The sequence below is a fragment of the Bombina bombina genome, chromosome 1, assembly GCF_027579735.1.
Source record: "Bombina bombina isolate aBomBom1 chromosome 1, aBomBom1.pri, whole genome shotgun sequence".
NCBI classification, from domain to species: Eukaryota; Metazoa; Chordata; class Amphibia; order Anura; family Bombinatoridae; genus Bombina; species Bombina bombina.
Window position 1 is genome coordinate 78,352,635 of NC_069499.1, and position 18,637 is coordinate 78,371,271.

An 18,637-nucleotide genomic window follows, 5' to 3' on the forward strand; every position below is an offset into this window, starting at 1 on the left:
TTAAATTTTAAACAGAGCACACTTTATTACTGAATATGTGAAAAAATATGAAGGAATTGTTCAAAATTTACCAAAATTTCACCACAGTGTCTTAAAGCATTAAAAGTATTGCACACCAATTTTCAGAGCTTTAACCCTTAAAATAACTAAACCGGAGCCGGTTACAGTTTTAACCCCTCTACAGTCCCAGCTACAACCTTTGCTGCGACTCTACCAAACCCAGAGGGGAATACGATACCAAATGACGCCTTCTAGGAACTTTTCCAACTATTTTCAGGTCCTCACACATGCATCTGCATGTCTTGCTCTCAAAAACAACTGTGCAGTAATGGCGCGAAAATGAGGCTCAGCGTACAACTGGGAAGGCCCTTCCTGACTGGAAAAGGTGTCTAACATAGTGCCTGACGTTAAAAAACGTTCCCCAAGTTTATAAATGTGAAATACCAGCATAAACATGTATAAAATGCCCAAATAAAGCAATCGATTTTGCCCATAAAAGTGTCTACCAGTTTTATAGCCCATATTAAGCCCTTTATTCTGCTTGAGACTAAGAAAATGGCTTACCGGTCCCCATGAGGGGAAATGACAGCCTTCCAGCATTACACAGTCTTGTTAGAAATATGGCTAGTCATACCTTAAGCAGAAAAGTCTGCTAACTGTTTCCCCCAACTGAAGTTACTTCATCTCAACAGTCCTATGTGGAAACAGCAAAGGATTTTAGTTACTGTCTGCTAAAATCATCTTCCTCTCACAAACAGAATTCTTCATCTCTTTCTGTTTCAGAGTAAATAGTACATACCAGCACTATTTTAAAATAACAAACTCTTGATAGTAGAATAAAAAAACTACAACTAAAAACCACATACTCTTAACCATCTCCGTGGAGATGTTGCCTGTGCAACGGCAAAGAGAATGACTGGGGTGGGCGGAGCCTAGGAGGGACTCTATGGCCAGCTTTGCTGGGACTCTTTGTCATTTCTTGTTGGGGAAGAGATATTCCCACAAGTAAGGATGACGCCGTGGACCGGACACACCGTTGGAGAAAGTAATTTATCAGGTAAGCATAAATTCTGTTTTTAAGCCTTCTAATTAACTCTGATTATCATTTTTTCTTTTCTGTCTTGGTATCTTTATTTGAAAAGCAGGAAAGTAAGCTTAGGAGCCAGTGTTCTGGCAGATCAGCCAATTCCTCAGATTAGCCAATTCCATCAGTATCGCTTCCCCCGCATCACCACATTTCAATCGCCACACGTCACTGCATTGTTAATGAGACATATATATGATGCAATGTAATTTTTACTATCATTTTTGCCTCTGCCTGGGGGGTTCAAGAGTGGTTTCTCATTCCTGAGGTTCACTTGGAGTGGATGCCAGAGGATCGGTGGGGTGCCCTCCTTGAACCCCCCAGACGGAGACAAAAAAAATTGTGAAGAGGATGGGGAACTACAGTGCATAGTATATACAGTATGCGTGGTTAACAAGCAGCTCCATAACTCCACTTGTCCGCTTTGTTGGAGAAATTGCATATTATCTGAATCATGAAAGAAAAATTTGGGTTTCATATCCCTTTAACTTTGGGTTTTATCCCTTTATTTTTTAACTCTCCATAAATGGATTAAGCACCTGAAATAATATATCTGCAGAGCTTAAAAAACAAAATGAAAGAAAGAAAGAAAAAAGAAAGAAAATTACATATCCATATTCCTTTTCTTTCTTTTTTATATTTAATGACAGGTAACTTCAACTAACCTGCTTCTAAGTATTTCAATATTAAGATGATCTATGTCTACAAGAGTGATTAAAATAAAGTGCACAAAATATCACATACACGTGCAGTAGTAGGAGTGCTGCCGAGCTTGTTCTTACCTTTGTTTTTAATCTTGCTTTGTGAATTATGGACTCCCAACTGTGATAAAGTAAGGGCTTTGATAATAGGAGACTGTTCATTACAAAACATATCTGTGTGTCTAAAGTCACAAATTGACTAAGACGTTCAAGCTTTATTGAAAATTCTCAGTAATTTCAAGTAATGACCAGTTCTTACAAAAAAGAACAAACACTTGTGAAAGGTCATTTTTATAAGCAGGAAAATTGTTCTCTAGTTTTTGTATAGGACTGTCATCCACCACTTTAATTAATATCAAAAGTACGCTCTGCTGGCAGTGGCTTCAATTGCTGAAGCTCCGGGAGTCTGGACTTCCTGTGACATTTTTAATGAAGAAATGCAAATCATATTTTGGTAACAGTATAATATAGGCGTTCATTAACTAATGCTAAATTGTAAAAGAGCACCTGTGGAACTACATCTGACATCCATGTGAATGTCAAATGAAATGACTGTAATGGGTACTTATACTGTAAATACCTAAGACTTCGTTAGATTTGCTTTTTTTTTTTTTTTTGCAGCGTTAACTTTCTAAGTCTTTACTTTATTCATCTGCAGATAAATCTTTGGACACGGTAATGTAACTTTATTTTGTTTGTGAATGTTTTTGGCTTCTGGTTTCTAAGCAGTGTTTTTTTATGAGACACCTAAATGTGTCTTCTCATGGAAAAAAGATGTTGGTGAGTCAGATAATAGACACTAAGGGGCCGATTTATCAAACTCCGTATGGTGCTTGATGCCCCTTGTTACCGGCAAGCCTTCAGGCTCGCTGGAAACAGAAGTTATGAACTCCATAACTTGTCCACCTGCTCTGAGGCCGCATACAGAAATCAACCCGATCGAATATGATTGGGTTGATTGACACCCTCTGCTAGCGCCCGTGAATATGCAGGGGGCGGCATTGTACCAGCAGTTCACGAGAACTGCTGGTGCAATGATAAATGGCGACAGCATATGCTGTCAGCATTTATCGATGTGTGGCGGAAATGACATGCTACATCGTATCATGTCTGCTCACACATTAATAAATATACCCCTAAGAGCCCGATTACAAGTGGATCGCTATTTAACACTCTCGCTCAAGTGGTAACTGTGCCAGAAGTGTTTTTTTTTGCGTGTGTTGGGTTCTGCTCCTATTATAAGTTAAAAGTAAACTGTTTTCTCTCACGCGCTAACCCGACACCTGTAATAAGCGGAACTTACAATATCGTGTGCGCAATAACCTATTCCCCCATAGAAGTGGATGGAGCAAAAACATAAATATATATACAGGGCTCAAAATTTCAAGTCCTAAGCTACTAGTCAGGACAAAATGTTACTCACCACTTCTAATTCCACACATACCCATTACTTCACCTCCTCTTTGCATATGTTTAGCCATTGTGAAACATTTTGTAATATTGTTTATTTTATACTATAACAAATACAGTAATAAATTGACAAAAATAACTTTGTAGCAGTTACAAACATCCCCTTTCTGGGGAAGACAACAGCTAGATAGATAAATGAAGTTGTTGAACTGAGAGAATGCAAAGCTGAAGATTTTTTTTTTTAATAATTATCATCTCTCCCTTATCGCTCTTAACTATCTTTCTCACACCCCTCCTCTCTTCAATCTCTCTCAGGCTATGGGGCAGATTTATCAAGGTTCGAATGGCTCCTGTATCTGCGCGAGCCTTCAGGCACGCCGGAAACAGCAGTTATAAAGCAGCGGTCTTAAGACCGCTGTTCCTTAACTGGTCCTCTGCCTCTGAGGCTGCGGACATCAATCCACCTGATCCTAAACGATTGGGTTGATTGACACCCCCTGCTAGCGGATGATTGGTCGTGAATCTGCAGGGGGCGGCATTGCACAAGCAGTTCACCAGAACTGCTTGTGCAATGTTAAATGCCGACAGCGTAGCAGGTCCATCAGACATTGGTAAATCAGCCCCCATACCTTCTCTTTACACTCTCTTTCCCCTCTCTCATATCTTTGCACTCATTTTATTTCTCCATTCTCTCTTAACTCTACCTTCTTCTCCACTTCCACTTTTTCTCTAAAGCCTCTCTCTCTGCCCCGTTTACCTTCTCAGAAGTAACAGTCTAAGCACTAATGGGTCCCTTACAGCCCTAGAGTAATAACATATCCTTGCACTTTCATGGATATATAATGTCCCTTTAGATAATAGTTTTGGCACATAGCCCAAAATTAAATTCCCTCTCACCAATGGCTAGTGGTTTAGTTGAAATCTTGAGCTCTGTTTATATATGAAAAAAGGGGAAATGGCCCCGTTCTATACTTCATTCCGCTTCTGTCGGTAAGCATTCGAAAAAGGCTCAGACTAGGCTGTCTGGTTAAAAAGTAGCACACACACCTCTACGTACGAGACCATCTGATGCGCTTCGCGCCTCTGATTGGCACCAATCATATGTAGAGGTGTGTGTGTGCTAATGTTTTTATTGTGGATAATTAAAGAAATACTTTTTAACCAGACAGCCTAACCTGAGCCTTTTTCGAATGCTGACCGACAGAAGCTGAATGAAGTCCAGAACGGGCTGTGTCTCCTTTTTTACTGCTTGCAGGTACTACAGGATTGGGCTTTCTCCGATCAGGTCTTATGTTTTCCGAACTCAAGTGCTGGAGATGCCAGTTATGAAGGATACTATTGCAATGGTCACTGTTGAGTCTGCAAACTTTTAAACTTTGTGCTTTGTGTGTATTTATATATATATTTATATATAAGTAAACATATTGAATGGTAGGGGTGGGACAGCACTCCCACTATTACACAACACATAGTATTGGAAATTATTATTTGTTGTATAATAGTGGTAGCGCTGTCCCACCCCTTCCGTTAAAAAAAAATTCCTTTATTGTGTGTATCTTTGGGAGGAGACTACTCAACATTAAAATTGGGGATAACAGCCACAACTAGACTGTACAACGTTGTTACAATTCTAAACAATTTATTCTGCACAAGCGCCATTCCTACATCTTCTACTCTACCTTTTTTTTGTGAGTGAACAAGATTGATATATTTTTTATTTTTTTCACCTTGGGTTAATTTGAAATGTGATACATCATTATACAATTTTGCATAAACATATGGTTTCTTTATTTGTCATATTCAATTACAGAAAGTGAATACCAGGAAGCTATGGATAGTAACTGAATAATTGTTTTTGCGTCTTAGCTCAGTACATTGCAAATTAAAAGTGTTTGAGTTAGCCAATTAATGGAAAGAGAAGGTTGTTTTTGGCTCCCATTAAAGTCAATGGAAAATTAAAACAATAATTTGCGAACAGTTTACATTGAGCTGATTGATGACGGTCGGCTTGTAATATGCTGTTGTTAATAGACTGAAGTTGTTGGCTTTCATTTAGGCATAAAGGGACAAAATACCCATCATAACTAGTATTGCCAAATGGGAAACATTTTTTAACTATGGGTCAATCGATCTCAAGTGGTCTAACATAGGTTGCTTGACCAATTTTAATTTGCCTAATTTTTTTTTTTGAGTGATTACCTCTATGTGTTGGTATTGCATAACCACTATTTTTTAAAATTTTAATTTTACTTGGTTTAACCACGGCAGCCATCTTTGTATCATGGCGCACAACAAATTTTGGTTTTACAGATGTTTACAGAAACCTCAAAATCTCAGTTCAGGATGGTCCTAGCTCCTTGGAACAAAAAACGATCTCTACATCACATTACAAGGTACACGTACATATGTAAACATTTACACATTCTTTTTTAGGGGGTACCTAGGTAAGTATATTATGTATGCAGAACATTTCAGGTTTGAGGCGTCTCTTATTTTTTATGGTGCAATTTTGTAATATTTCTCAAGTTTTTGAGTTTGAGATTCCACTGGTTACAGAGCTAGGTCTAGTAGAAATCTGGAGAAAAGCCTACTTTATTCATGCATTTGGAGAAATGAGAAGATGTAATATAAGCTAATAACCCGAGGAGGCTATGGGTTGTCCCACAGAAAGCCGCCAGGACCAGTGACACCCGGACCGAAGTTCTAACACCCACAGCAGAGCAGCAGGAGCCCCCATTATACCTATTGGCGGAGAGCAAGCCACATGACTGAATGACGTCAGATGCCGACAACAGGTACGGAGAAGAGCAAGCTACGGGGGGTAACGGAGCAAAAGAAATGTCTGTTACAATCCCTGTCAACTAGCAGCTTGGAGGCCCGCGGACTGCATGCTCAGGGAGAAAGGTGAGAACAAGAACTTTCTTTCATGTAATTAGCAAGAGTCCATGAGCTAGTGACGTATGGGATATACATTCCTACCAGGAGGGGCAAAGTTTCCCAAACCTCAAAATGCCTACAAATACACCCCTCACCACACCCACAAATCAGTTTTACAAACTTTGCCTCCTATGGAGGTGGTGAAGTAAGTTTGTGCTAGATTCTACGTTGATATGCGCTCCGCAGCAGGTTGGAGCCCGGTTTTCCTCTCAGCGTGCAGTGAATGTCAGAGGGATGTGAGGAGAGTATTGCCTATTTGAATTCAATGATCTCCTTCTACGGGGTCTATTTCATAGGTTCTCTGTTATCGGTCGTAGAGATTCATCTCTTACCTCCCTTTTCAGATCGACGATATACTCTTATATATATACCATTACCTCTGCTGATTTTCGTTTCAGTACTGGTTTGGCTTTCTACAACATGTAGATGAGTGTCCTGGGGTAAGTAAGTCTTATTTTCTGTGACACTCTAAGCTGTGGTTGGGCACTTTTTTATAAAGTTCTAAATATATGTATTCAAACATTTATTTGCCTTGACTCAGGATGTTCAACATTCCTTATTTTCAGACAGTCAGTTTCATATTTGGGATAATGCATTTGAATAAAACAATTTTTTTCTTACCTTAAAATTTGACTTTCCCTGTGGGCTGTTAGGCTCGCGGGGGCTGAAAATGCTTCATTTTATTGCGTCATTCTTGGCGCGGACTTTTTTGGCGCAATTTTTTTTTTCTGTTTCCGGCGTCATACGTGTCGCCGGAAGTTGCGTCATTTTTGACGTTCTTTTGCGCCAAAAATGTCAGCGTTCCGGATGTGGCGTCATTTTTGGCGCCAAAAGCATTTAGGCGCCAAATAATGTGGGCGTCTTATTTGGCGCTAAAAAAATATGGGCGTCACTTTTGTCTCCACATTATTTAAGTCTCATTTTTTATTGCTTCTGGTTTCTAGAAGCTTGTTCACTGGCATTTTTTCCCATTCCTGAAACTGTCATTTAAGGAATTTGATAAATTTTGCTTTATATGTTGTTTTTTCTATTACATATTGCAAGATGTCCCATGTTGAAGCTGAGTCAGAAGATACTTCTGGAAAATCGCTGCCTGGTGCTGGAGCTACCAAAGCTAAGTGTATCTGCTGTAAACTTTTGGTAGCTGTTCCTCCAGCTGTTGTTTGTATTGAATGTCATGACAAACTTGTTAATGCAGATAATATTTCCTTTAGTAAAGTTACATTACCTGTTGCTGTTCCATCAACATCTAATACTCAGAGTGTTCCTGATAACATAAGAGATTTTGTTTCTAAATCCATTAAGAAGGCTATGTCTGTTATTCCTCCTTCTAGTAAACGTAAAAAGTCTTTTAAAACTTCTCATTTTTCAGATACATTTTTAAATGAACATCATCATTCTGATTCTGATAATGGCTCTTCTGGTTGAGAGGATTCTGTCTCAGAGGTTGATGCTGATAAATCTTCATATTTATTTAAAATGGAATTTATTCGTTCTTTACTTAAAGAAGTCCTAATTGCATTAGAAATTGAGGATTCTGGTCCTCTTGATACTAAATCTAAACGTTTAGATAAGGTTTTTAAATCTCCTGTAGTTATTCCAGAAGTTTTTCCTGTTCCTGGTGCTATTTCTGAAGTAATTTCCAGGGAATGGAATAATTTGGGTAATTCATTTACTCCTTCTAAACGTTTCAAGCAATTATATCCTGTGCCATCTGACAGATTAGAATTTTGGGACAAAATCCCTAAGGTTGATGGGGCTGTCTCTACTCTTGCTAAGCGTACTACCATTCCTACGGCAGATGGTACTTCCTTTAAGGATCCTTTAGATAGGAAAATTGAATCCTTTCTAAGAAAAGCTTACTTGTGTTCAGGTAATCTTCTTAGACCTGCTATATCTTTGGCGGATGTTGCTGCAGCTTCAACTTTTTGGTTGGAAGCTTTAGCGCAACAAGTAACAGATCATAATTCTCATAGCATTATTATTCTTCTTCAACATGCTAATAATTTTATTTGTGATGCCATCTTTGATATCATTAGAGTTGATGTCAGGTATATGTCTCTAGCTATTTTAGCTAGAAGAGCTTTATGGCTTAAAACTTGGAATGCTGATATGTCTTCTAAGTCTACTCTGCTTTCCCTTTCTTTCCAGGGTAATAAATTATTTGGATCTCAGTTGGATTCTATTATCTCAACTGTTACTGGAGGGAAAAGAACTTTTTTACCACAGGATAAAAAATCTAAAGGTAAATTTAGGTCTAATAATCGTTTTCGTTCCTTTCGTCACAACAAGGAACAAAAGCCTGATCCTTCATCCTCAGGAGCGGTATCAGTTTGGGAACCATCTCCAGTCTGGAATAAATCCAAGCCTTTTAGAAAATCAAAGCCAGCTCCTAAGTCCACATGAAGGTGCGGCCCTCATTCCAGCTCAGCTGGTAGGGGGCAGATTACGTTTTTTCAAAGGAATTTGGATCAATTCCGTTCACAATCTTTGGATTCAGAATATTGTTTCAGAAGGGTACAGAATTGGCTTCAAGATAAGGCCTCCTGCAAAGAGATTTTTTCTTTCCCGTGTCCCAGTAAATCCAGTGAAGGCTCAAGCATTTCTGAAATGTGTTTCAGATCTAGAGTTGGCTGGAGTAATTATGCCAGTTCCAGTTCTGGAACAGGGGATGGGGTTTTATTCAAATCTCTTCATTGTACCAAAGAAGGAGAATTCCTTCAGACCAGTTCTGGATCTAAAAATATTGAATCGTTATGTAAGGATACCAACATTCAAAATGGTAACTGTAAGGACTATCCTGCCTTTTGTTCAGCAAGGGCATTATATGTCTACAATAGATTTACAGGATGCATATCTGCATATTCCGATTCATCCAGATCACTATCAGTTTCTGAGATTCTCGTTCCTAGACAAGCATTACCAGATTGTGGCTCTGCCGTTTGGCCTAGCAACAGCTCCAAGAATTTTTACAAAGGTTCTCGGTGCCCTTCTGTCTGTAATCAGAGAAAAGGGTATTGTGGTATTTCCTTATTTGGACGATATCTTGGTACTTGCTCAGTCTTCACATTTAGCAGAATCTCATACGAATCGACTTGTGTTGTTTCTTCAACATCATGGTTGGAGGATCAATTTACTAAAAAGTTCATTGATTCCTCAGACAAGGGTAACCTTTTTGGGTTTCCAGATGGATTCAGTGTCCATGACTCTATCTTTGACAGACAAGAGACGTCTAAAATTGATATCAGCTTGTCGAAACCTTCAGTCACAATCATTCCCTTCGGTAGCCTTATGCATGGAAATTCTAGGTCTTATGACTGCTGCATCGGACGCGATCCCCTTTGCTCGTTTTCACATGCGACCTCTTCAGCTCTGTATGCTGAACCAGTGGTGCAGGGATTACACAAAGATATCTCAATTAATATCTTTAAAACCGATTGTACGACACTCTCTGACGTGGTGGACAGATCACCATCGTTTAGTTCAGGGGGCTTCTTTTGTTCTTCCGACCTGGACTGTAATCTCAACAGATGCAAGTCTTACAGGTTGGGGAGCTGTGTGGGGGTCTCTGACGGCACAAGGGGTTTGGGAATCTCAGGAGGTGAGATTACCGATCAATATTTTGGAACTCCGTGCAATTTTCAGAGCTCTTCAGTCTTGGCCTCTTCTAAAGAGAGAATCGTTAATTTGTTTTCAGACAGACAATGTCACATCTGTGGCATACATCAATCATCAAGGAGGGACTCACAGCCCTCTGGCTATGAAAGAAGTATCTCGAATTCTGGTTTGGGCGGAATCCAGCTCCTGTCTAATCTCTGCGGTTCATATCCCAGGTATAGACAATTGGGAAGCGGATTATCTCAGTCGCCAAACGTTGCATCCGGGCGAATGGTCTCTTCACCCAGAGGTATTTCTTCAGATTGTCCAAATGTGGGGACTTCCAGAAATAGATCTGATGGCCTCTCATCTAAACAAGAAACTTCCTAGGTATCTGTCCATATCCAGGGATCCTCAAGCGGAAGCAGTGGATGCATTGTTACTTCCTTGGAAGTATCATCCTGCTTATATCTTTCCGCCTCTAGTTCTTCTTCCAAGAGTGATCTCCAAGATTCTGAAGGAATGCTCGTTTGTTCTGCTGGTAGCTCCAGCATGGCCTCACAGGTTTTGGTATGCAGATCTTGTCCGGAAGGCCTCTTGCCAACCGTGGGCTCTTCGGTTAAGACCAGACCTTCTGTCGCAAGGTCCTTTTTTCCATCAGGATCTCAAATCCTTAAATTTAAAGGTATGGAGATTGAACGCTTGATTCTTAGTCAAAGAGGTTTCTCTGACTCTGTGATTAATACTATGTTACAGGCTCGTAAATCTGTATCTAGGGAGATATATTATAGAGTCTGGAAGACTTATATTTCTTGGTGTCTTTCTCATCATTTTTCCTGGCATTCTTTTAGAATTCCGAGAATTTTACAGTTTCTTCAGGATGGTTTGGATAAAGGTTTGTCTGCAAGTTCCTTGAAAGGACAAATCTCTGCTCTTTCTGTTCTTTTTCACAGAAAGATTGCTAATCTTCCTGATATTCATTGTTTTGTACAAGCTTTGGTTCGTATAAAACCTGTTATTAAGTCAATTTCTCCTCCTTGGAGTTTGAATTTGGTTCTGGGGGCTCTTCAAGCTCCTCCGTTTGAACATATGCATTCATTGGACATTAAATTACTTTCTTGGAAAGTTTTGTTCCTTTTGGCCATCTCTTCTGCCAGAAGAGTTTCTGAATTATCTGCTCTTTCTTTTGAGTCTCCTTTTCTGATTTTTCACCAGGATAAGGCGGTGTTGCGAACTTCTTTTGAATTTTTACCTAAGGTTGTGAATTCCAACAACATTAGTAGAGAAATTGTGGTTCCTTCATTATGTCCTAATCCTAAGAATTCTAAGGAGAAATCATTGCATTCTTTGGATGTAGTTAGAGCTTTGAAATATTATGTTGAAGCCACTAAGAATTTCCGAAAGACTTCTAGTCTATTTGTTATCTTTTCCGGTTCTAGGAAAGGTCAGAAGGCCTCTGCCATTTCTTTGGCATCTTGGTTGAAATCTTTAATTCATCATGCTTATGTCGAGTCGGGTAAAACTCCGCCTCAAAGGATTACAGCTCATTCTACTAGGTCAGTTTCTACTTCCTGGGCGTTTAGGAATGAAGCTTCGGTTGATCAGATTTGCAAAGCAGCAACTTGGTCTTCTTTGCATACTTTTACTAAATTCTACCATTTTGATGTGTTTTGTTCTTCTGAAGCTGTTTTTGGTAGAAAAGTACTTCAGGCAGCTGTTTCAGTTTGAATCTTCTGCTTATGTTTTCAGTTTTTTTCATTATAAAATTTAAACTTTATTTTGGGTGTGGATTATTTTTTCAGCGGAATTGGCTGTCTTTATTTTATCCCTCCCTCTCTAGTGACTCTTGCGTGGAAAGATCCACATCTTGGGTAGTCATTATCCCATACGTCACTAGCTCATGGACTCTTGCTAATTACATGAAAGAAAACATAATTTATGTAAGAACTTACCTGATAAATTCATTTCTTTCATATTAGCAAGAGTCCATGAGGCCCACCCTTTTTTGTGGTGGTTATGATTTTTTTGTATAAAGCACAATTATTCCAATTCCTTATATTTATGCTTTCGCACTTTTTTCTTATCACCCCACTTCTTGGCTATTCGTTAAACTGATTTGTGGGTGTGGTGAGGGGTGTATTTGTAGGCATTTTGAGGTTTGGGAAACTTTGCCCCTCCTGGTAGGAATGTATATCCCATACGTCACTAGCTCATGGACTCTTTCTAATATGAAAGAAATGAATTTATCAGGTAAGTTCTTACATAAATTATGTTTTTTTGCATTGCAGGTGACGAGTCGAGGACCGTATTGGGGGTGTCACTGGAGCGGCAAGGTATTTTTGACATTGATTTTACTACTGGTTGATGTAATATAAGCATAACAAATTAAAAAATGAACAGTATTTACACTAATTATGTTTATGATTGACACACCACAATTTCAAGCTACATGTTTGATTAGTAGATGTGAGATTCTCTCACTCAATTTCTCAGAAATGTTGTGGGAGCTTACGGTGGCATTAGTCAACTCGACATTGTTCATGGGGACCCATGCTTTGTCCACAGTAGATATCTTGAATTATGTTCTTGGTCCAAGTTTTATAAAAACATCACAGCCTAACTACCCCTGGTCATCATAGAGACAAGCGACGCTGTCATTATTCGTAGGATCAGGGGAACAAATTTCCTCCCTCCTCATCATTGCATGTTCTTCAAGTTTTGCAAGTTTTGCAATGCAGATGCCAATAAGCATCTGATAGTACTCTGATACTGTCTCAAAATGGTGACATTTTCTTATACCTGGAATTCTCACACACTTATCAAACTTCAGTTCATGAAATTCAGTTACTTCCTTTTTTTTTACATATATGTGTGTAACCTCCTTAATCTTCTTTTTGCAAAAGAGGAACATAAATTCAGGGGTGAGGATTTGACTCTCTGTTGTCCTCTGTAAACTGGCTTTTCTTGTTTCCTGCTTAGTTGTTCCTCTAGCCCAGTCACATGCATTTTTGCAATGTGACGTTGCGAAGACGTTCCATTTGGCATTCATACCAAAGTCCATATCATGGTTTACAGATTGGAAAAATTCTTCCTGTTTTTTATAATGACTTGCAGATCCATCAGATAAATAGATAGTCTTTCCTGTCTCAGGAAGGATCCCCAATCATTCTAAGACATTGAATTCCTTACTGATTTTGTTCTGGGACCATGAGCTTGGTAATAGACCGAGAAGTGTATTATTGTATTATTTGTTTGCTACAGCACACTTTTCTTTAAGAGCCTCAATTAATCTGGCATATTCTACTGTTGACAGAGTTTTGGCCCTGTTTATATACTTTGCTGGAATCGTCTCACAAAACGGATCTTACAGATTCTTTTCAGAGTTTCAAAAATCCTTCCTACTTTAGGTCTCAAAGCACTTTCGGCCAGATTACGAGTTTTGCGTTAGAGGCTGTGCGGTGCTAACAAGCAGTTTTCTCTCACTGCTCTCTTACCTACAGCGCTGATATTACAGGTATTTACAAGCCCTGCGTTAAAAGCCAAGAAGTGAGCGTTGAGCAAAATTTTGCTCCTTAACGCACTCCAATACCAGCGCTGCTTAAGTCAGCGGTGAGGTGGTCGTACGTGCTCATGCACGATTTCCCCATAGGAATCAACGGGGAGAGCCGGCTGAGAAAAAGTCTAACACCTGCAAAAAAGCAGCGTAAAACTCAGTAACGCAGCCCCATTGATTCCTATGGGGAAGTAAAATTTATGTCTACACCTAACACCCTAACATGAACCCTGAGTCTAAACACCCCTAATCTTACACTTATTAACCCTAATCTGCTGCCCCCAACATCGCTGACACCTGCTTTATATTTATTAACCCCTAATCTGCTGCTCCGGACACCGCCGCCACCTACATTATACTTAGGAACCCCTAATCTGCTGCCCCCAACATTGCCAACACCTACATTGTATTTATTAACCCCTAATCTGCCGCCCCCATTGTCGCCGCAACCTACCTACACTTATTAACCCCTATTCTGCTGCCCCCAACGTCGCCACAACTATAATAAACATATTAACCCCTAAACTGCAGAACTTCCGCCTCGCAAACATTAGTTAAATATTATTAACCCCTAATCTGCCGTTCCTAACATCGCTGCAACCTACCTACATTTATTAACCCCTAATCTGCTGCCCCCAGCGTCGCTTCCACTATACTAAGAGCTCGATTTATCAAGCCTCTACGGCTGCAAGTTCTCACAAGAACTTTCTCGCCGTGATTTATCAAGCAGCGGTCACCAGACCCTAAACTCTTCACCACCTCTAAGGTGGCGAAATTCAATCTCCTCCGTCGAGTCCGACCAAGGAGATTGACAGCTCCTGCCCATGCGTGATTGGCTGTGCGCGGGCAGGGGGCGGGATTGCACGTGATCGCAAAATTGTGCTCGTGTGCAATGGCGAATACTTGCGGGTAATTTTGCCCCGCCACAGGCGAACTGTATGCCTCAGCATTAATAAATCTAGCCCTAAATGTATTAACCCCTAAACCTAAGTCTAACCCTAACACCCCCTAACTTAAATATAATTACAATAAATCTAACAAAAAATTCCTATCATTAACTAAATAATTCCTATTTAAAACGAAATATTTACCTTTAAAATAAACCCTAAGCTAGCTACAATATAACCAATAGTTACATTGTAGCTATCTTAGGGTTTATTTTTATTTTACAGGCAAGTTTGTATTTATTTTAGATAGGTAGCATAGTTATTAAATAGTTATTGACTATTTAATAACTACCTAGCTAAAATAAATACAAAAGTACCTGTAAAATAAAACCTAACCAAAGTTACAATAACACCTAACACTACACTATAATTAAATAAATTAACTAAATTAACAACAATTAAATAAATTAAATTAAATTAGCTAAAGTACAAAAAAACAAACACTAAATTACAGAAAATAATAAACAAATTAAAAGATATTTAAACTAATTACACCTAATCTAATAGCCCTATCAAAATAAAAAAGCCCCCCAAAATAAAAAAAACCCTAGCCTAAACTAAACTATCAATAGCCCTTCAAAGGGCCTTTTGCGGGGTATTGCCCCAAAGTAATCAGCTCTTTTACCTGTAAAAGAAAATACAAACAACCCCCCAACAGTAAAACCCACCACCCACACAACCAACCCCCCAAATAAAAGCCTAACTAAAAAAACATAAGCTCCCCATTGTCCTGAAAAGGGCATTTGGATGGGCATTGCCCTTAAAAGGGCAGTTAGCTCTTTTGCGGCCCAAACCCTAATCTACAAAATAAAACCCACCCAATACACCCTTAAATAAACCTAAGACTAACCCCCTGGAGATCGACTTACTGTACTGAAGACCGGACATCCATCCTCAAAGAAGCAGCAGAAGTCTTCATCCAACCCGGGCGAAGTCCTCAACGAAGCTGGGAGAAGTTTTCATCCAAGCCAGGTGAAGTGGTCCTCCAGACGGGCAGAAGTCTTCATCCAGATGGCATCTTCTATCTTCATCCATCTGACGTGGAGCGGCTCCATCTTCAAGACATCCGACGTGAAGCATCCTCTTCAAATTGAGGTCTTCTTACTGAATGACAGTTCCTTTAAGTGACGTCATCCAAGATGGCGTCCCTTAGATTCCGATTGGCTGATAGAATTCTATCAGCCAATCGGAATTAAGGTAGAAAAAATCCTATTGGCTGATGCAATCAACCAATAGGATTGAGCTCGCATTCTATTGGCTGTTCCAATCAGCCAATAGAATGCATGCTCAATCCTATTGGCTGATTGGATTAGCCAATAGGATTGAACTTCAATCTTATTGGCTGATTGCATCAGCCAATAGGATTTTTTCTACCTTAATTCCGATTGGCTGATAGAATTCTATCAGCCAATTGGAATCTAAGGGACACCATCTTGGATGACGTTACTTAAAGGAACCGTCATTCAGTAAGAAGACTTCGTTTGAAGAGGATGCTCCGCGTCGGATGTCTTGAAGATGGAGCCGCTCCGCGTCGGATGGATGAAGATAGAAGATGCCGTCTGGATGAAGACTTCTGCCCGTCTGGAGGACCACTTTGCCCGGCTTGGATGAAGACTTCTCCCGGCTTCGTTGAGGATTTCGGCCCGGTTGGATGAAGACTTCTGCCGCTTCCTTGAGGATGGATGTCCGGTCTTCAGAACAGTAAGTCGATCTTCAGGGGGTTAGTGTTAGGTTTTTTAAGGGTGTATTGGGTGGGTTTTATGTTTTTGATTAGGGTTTGGGCCACAAAAGAGCTAACTGTCCTTTCTTTCATGTAATTAGCAAGAGTCCATGAGCTAGTGACGTATGGGATATACATTCCTACCAGGAGGGGCAAAGTTTCCCAAACCTCAAAATGCCTATAAATACACCCCTCACCACACCCACAATTCAGTTTTACAAACTTTGCCTCCTATGGAGGTGGTGAAGTAAGTTTGTGCTAGATTCTACGTTGATATGCGCTCCGCAGCAAGTTGGAGCCCGGTTTTCCTCTCAGCGTGCAGTGAATGTCAGAGGGATGTGAGGAGAGTATTGCCTATTTGAATGCAGTGATCTCCTTCTAAGGGGTCTATTTCATAGGTTCTCTGTTATCGGTCGTAGAGATTCATCTCTTACCTCCCTTTTCAGATCGACGATATACTCTTATATATACCATTACCTCTGCTGATTCTCGTTTCAGTACTGGTTTGGCTATCTGCTATATGTAGATGAGTGTCCTGGGGTAAGTAAGTCTTATTTTCTGTGACACTCCTAGCTATGGTAGGGCACTTTGTTTATAAAGTTCTAAATATATGTATTCAAACATTTATTTGCCTTGACTCAGAATGTTCAACTTTCCTTTTTTTCAGACAGTCAGTTTCATATTTGGGATAATGCATTTTAATTTTCATTTTTCTTACCTTAAAATTTGACTTTTTCCCTGTGGGCTGTTAGGCTCGCGGGGGCTGAAAATGCTTCATTTTATTGCGTCATTCTTGGCGCGGACTTTTTTGGCGCAAAAATTCTATTTCCGTTTCCGGCGTCATACGTGTCGCCGGAAGTTGCGTCATTTTTTGACGTTATTTTGCGCCAAAAATGTCGGCGTTCCGGATGTGGCGTCATTTTTGGCGCCAAAAAGCATTTAGGCGCCAAATAATGTGGGCGTCTTATTTGGCGCGAAAAAATATGGGCGTCACTTTTGTCTCCACATTATTTAAGTCTCATTTTTTATTGCTTCTGGTTGCTAGAAGCTTGTTCTTTGGCATTTTTTCCCATTCCTGAAACTGTCATTTAAGGAATTTGATCAATTTTGCTTTATATATATGTTGTTTTTTGTCTTACATATTGCAAGATGTCTCACGTTGCATCTGAGTCAGAAGATACTACAGGAAAATCGCTGTCAAGTGCTGAATCTACCAAAGCTAAGTGTATCTGCTGTAAACTTTTGGTAGCTATTCCTCCAGCTGTTGTTTGTATTGATTGTCATGACAAACTTGTTAAAGCAGATAATATTTCCTTTAGTAAAGTACCATTGCCTGTTGCAGTTCCTTCAACATCTAAGGTGCAGAATGTTCCTGATAATATAAGAGATTTTGTTTCAGAATCCATAAAGAAGGCTATGTCTGTTATTTCTCCTTCTAGTAAATGTAAAAAATCTTTTAAAACTTCTCTCCCTACAGATGAATTTTTTTAACTGAACATCATCATTCTGATTCTGATGATTCCTCTGGTTTAGAGGATTCTGTCTCAGAGGTTGATGCTGATAAATCCTCATATTTATTTAAAATGGAATTTATTCGTTCTTTACTTAAAGAAGTTCTAATTGCTTTAGAAATAGAGGATTCTGGTCCTCTTGATACTAATTCTAAACGTTTAGATAAGGTATTTAAAGCTCCTGTGGTTATTCCAGAAGTTTTTCCTGTTCCTAATGCTATTTCTGCAGTAATTTCCAAAGAATGGGATAATTTGGGTAATTCATTTACTCCTTCTAAACGTTTTAAGCAATTATATCCTGTGCCGTCTGACAGATTAGAATTTTGGGACAAGATCCCTAAAGTTGATGGGGCTATTTCTACCCTTGCTAAACGTACTACTATTCCTACGTCAGATGGTACTTCATTTAAGGATCCTCTAGATAGGAAAATTGAGTCCTTTCTAAGAAAAGCTTATCTGTGTTCAGGTAATCTTCTTAGACCTGCTATATCTTTGGCTGATGTTGCTGCAGCTTCAACTTTTTGGTTGGAAACTTTAGCGCAACAAGTAACACATCGTGATTCTCATGATATTATTATTCTTCTTCAGCATGCTAATAATTTTATCTGTGATGCCATTTTTGATATTATCAGCGTTGATGTCAGGTTTATGTCTCTAGCTATTTTAGCTAGAAGAGCTTTATGGCTTAAAACTTGGAATGCTGATATGGCTTCTAAATCAACTTTACTTTCCATTTCTTTCCAGGGTAACAAATTATTTGGTTCTCAGTTGGATTCCATTATTTCAACTGTTACTGATGGGAAAGGAACTTTTTTACCACAGGATAAAAAATCTAAAGGTAAAAACAGGGCTAATAATCATTTTCGTTCCTTTCGTTTCAACAAAGAACAAAAGCCTGATCCTTCATCCTCAGGAGCAGTTTCAGTTTGGAGACCATCTCCAGTCTGGAATAAATCCAAGCCAGCTAGAAAGGCAAAGCCTGCTTCTAAGTCCACATGAAGGTGCGGCCCTCATTCCAGCTCAGCTGGTAGGGGGCAGGTTACGTTTTTTCAAGGAAATTTGGATCAATTCTGTTCACAATCTTTGGATTCAGAGCATTGTTTCAGAAGGGTACAGAATTGGTTTCAAGTTGAGACCTCCTGCAAAGAGATTTTTTCTTTCCCGTGTCCCAGTAAAT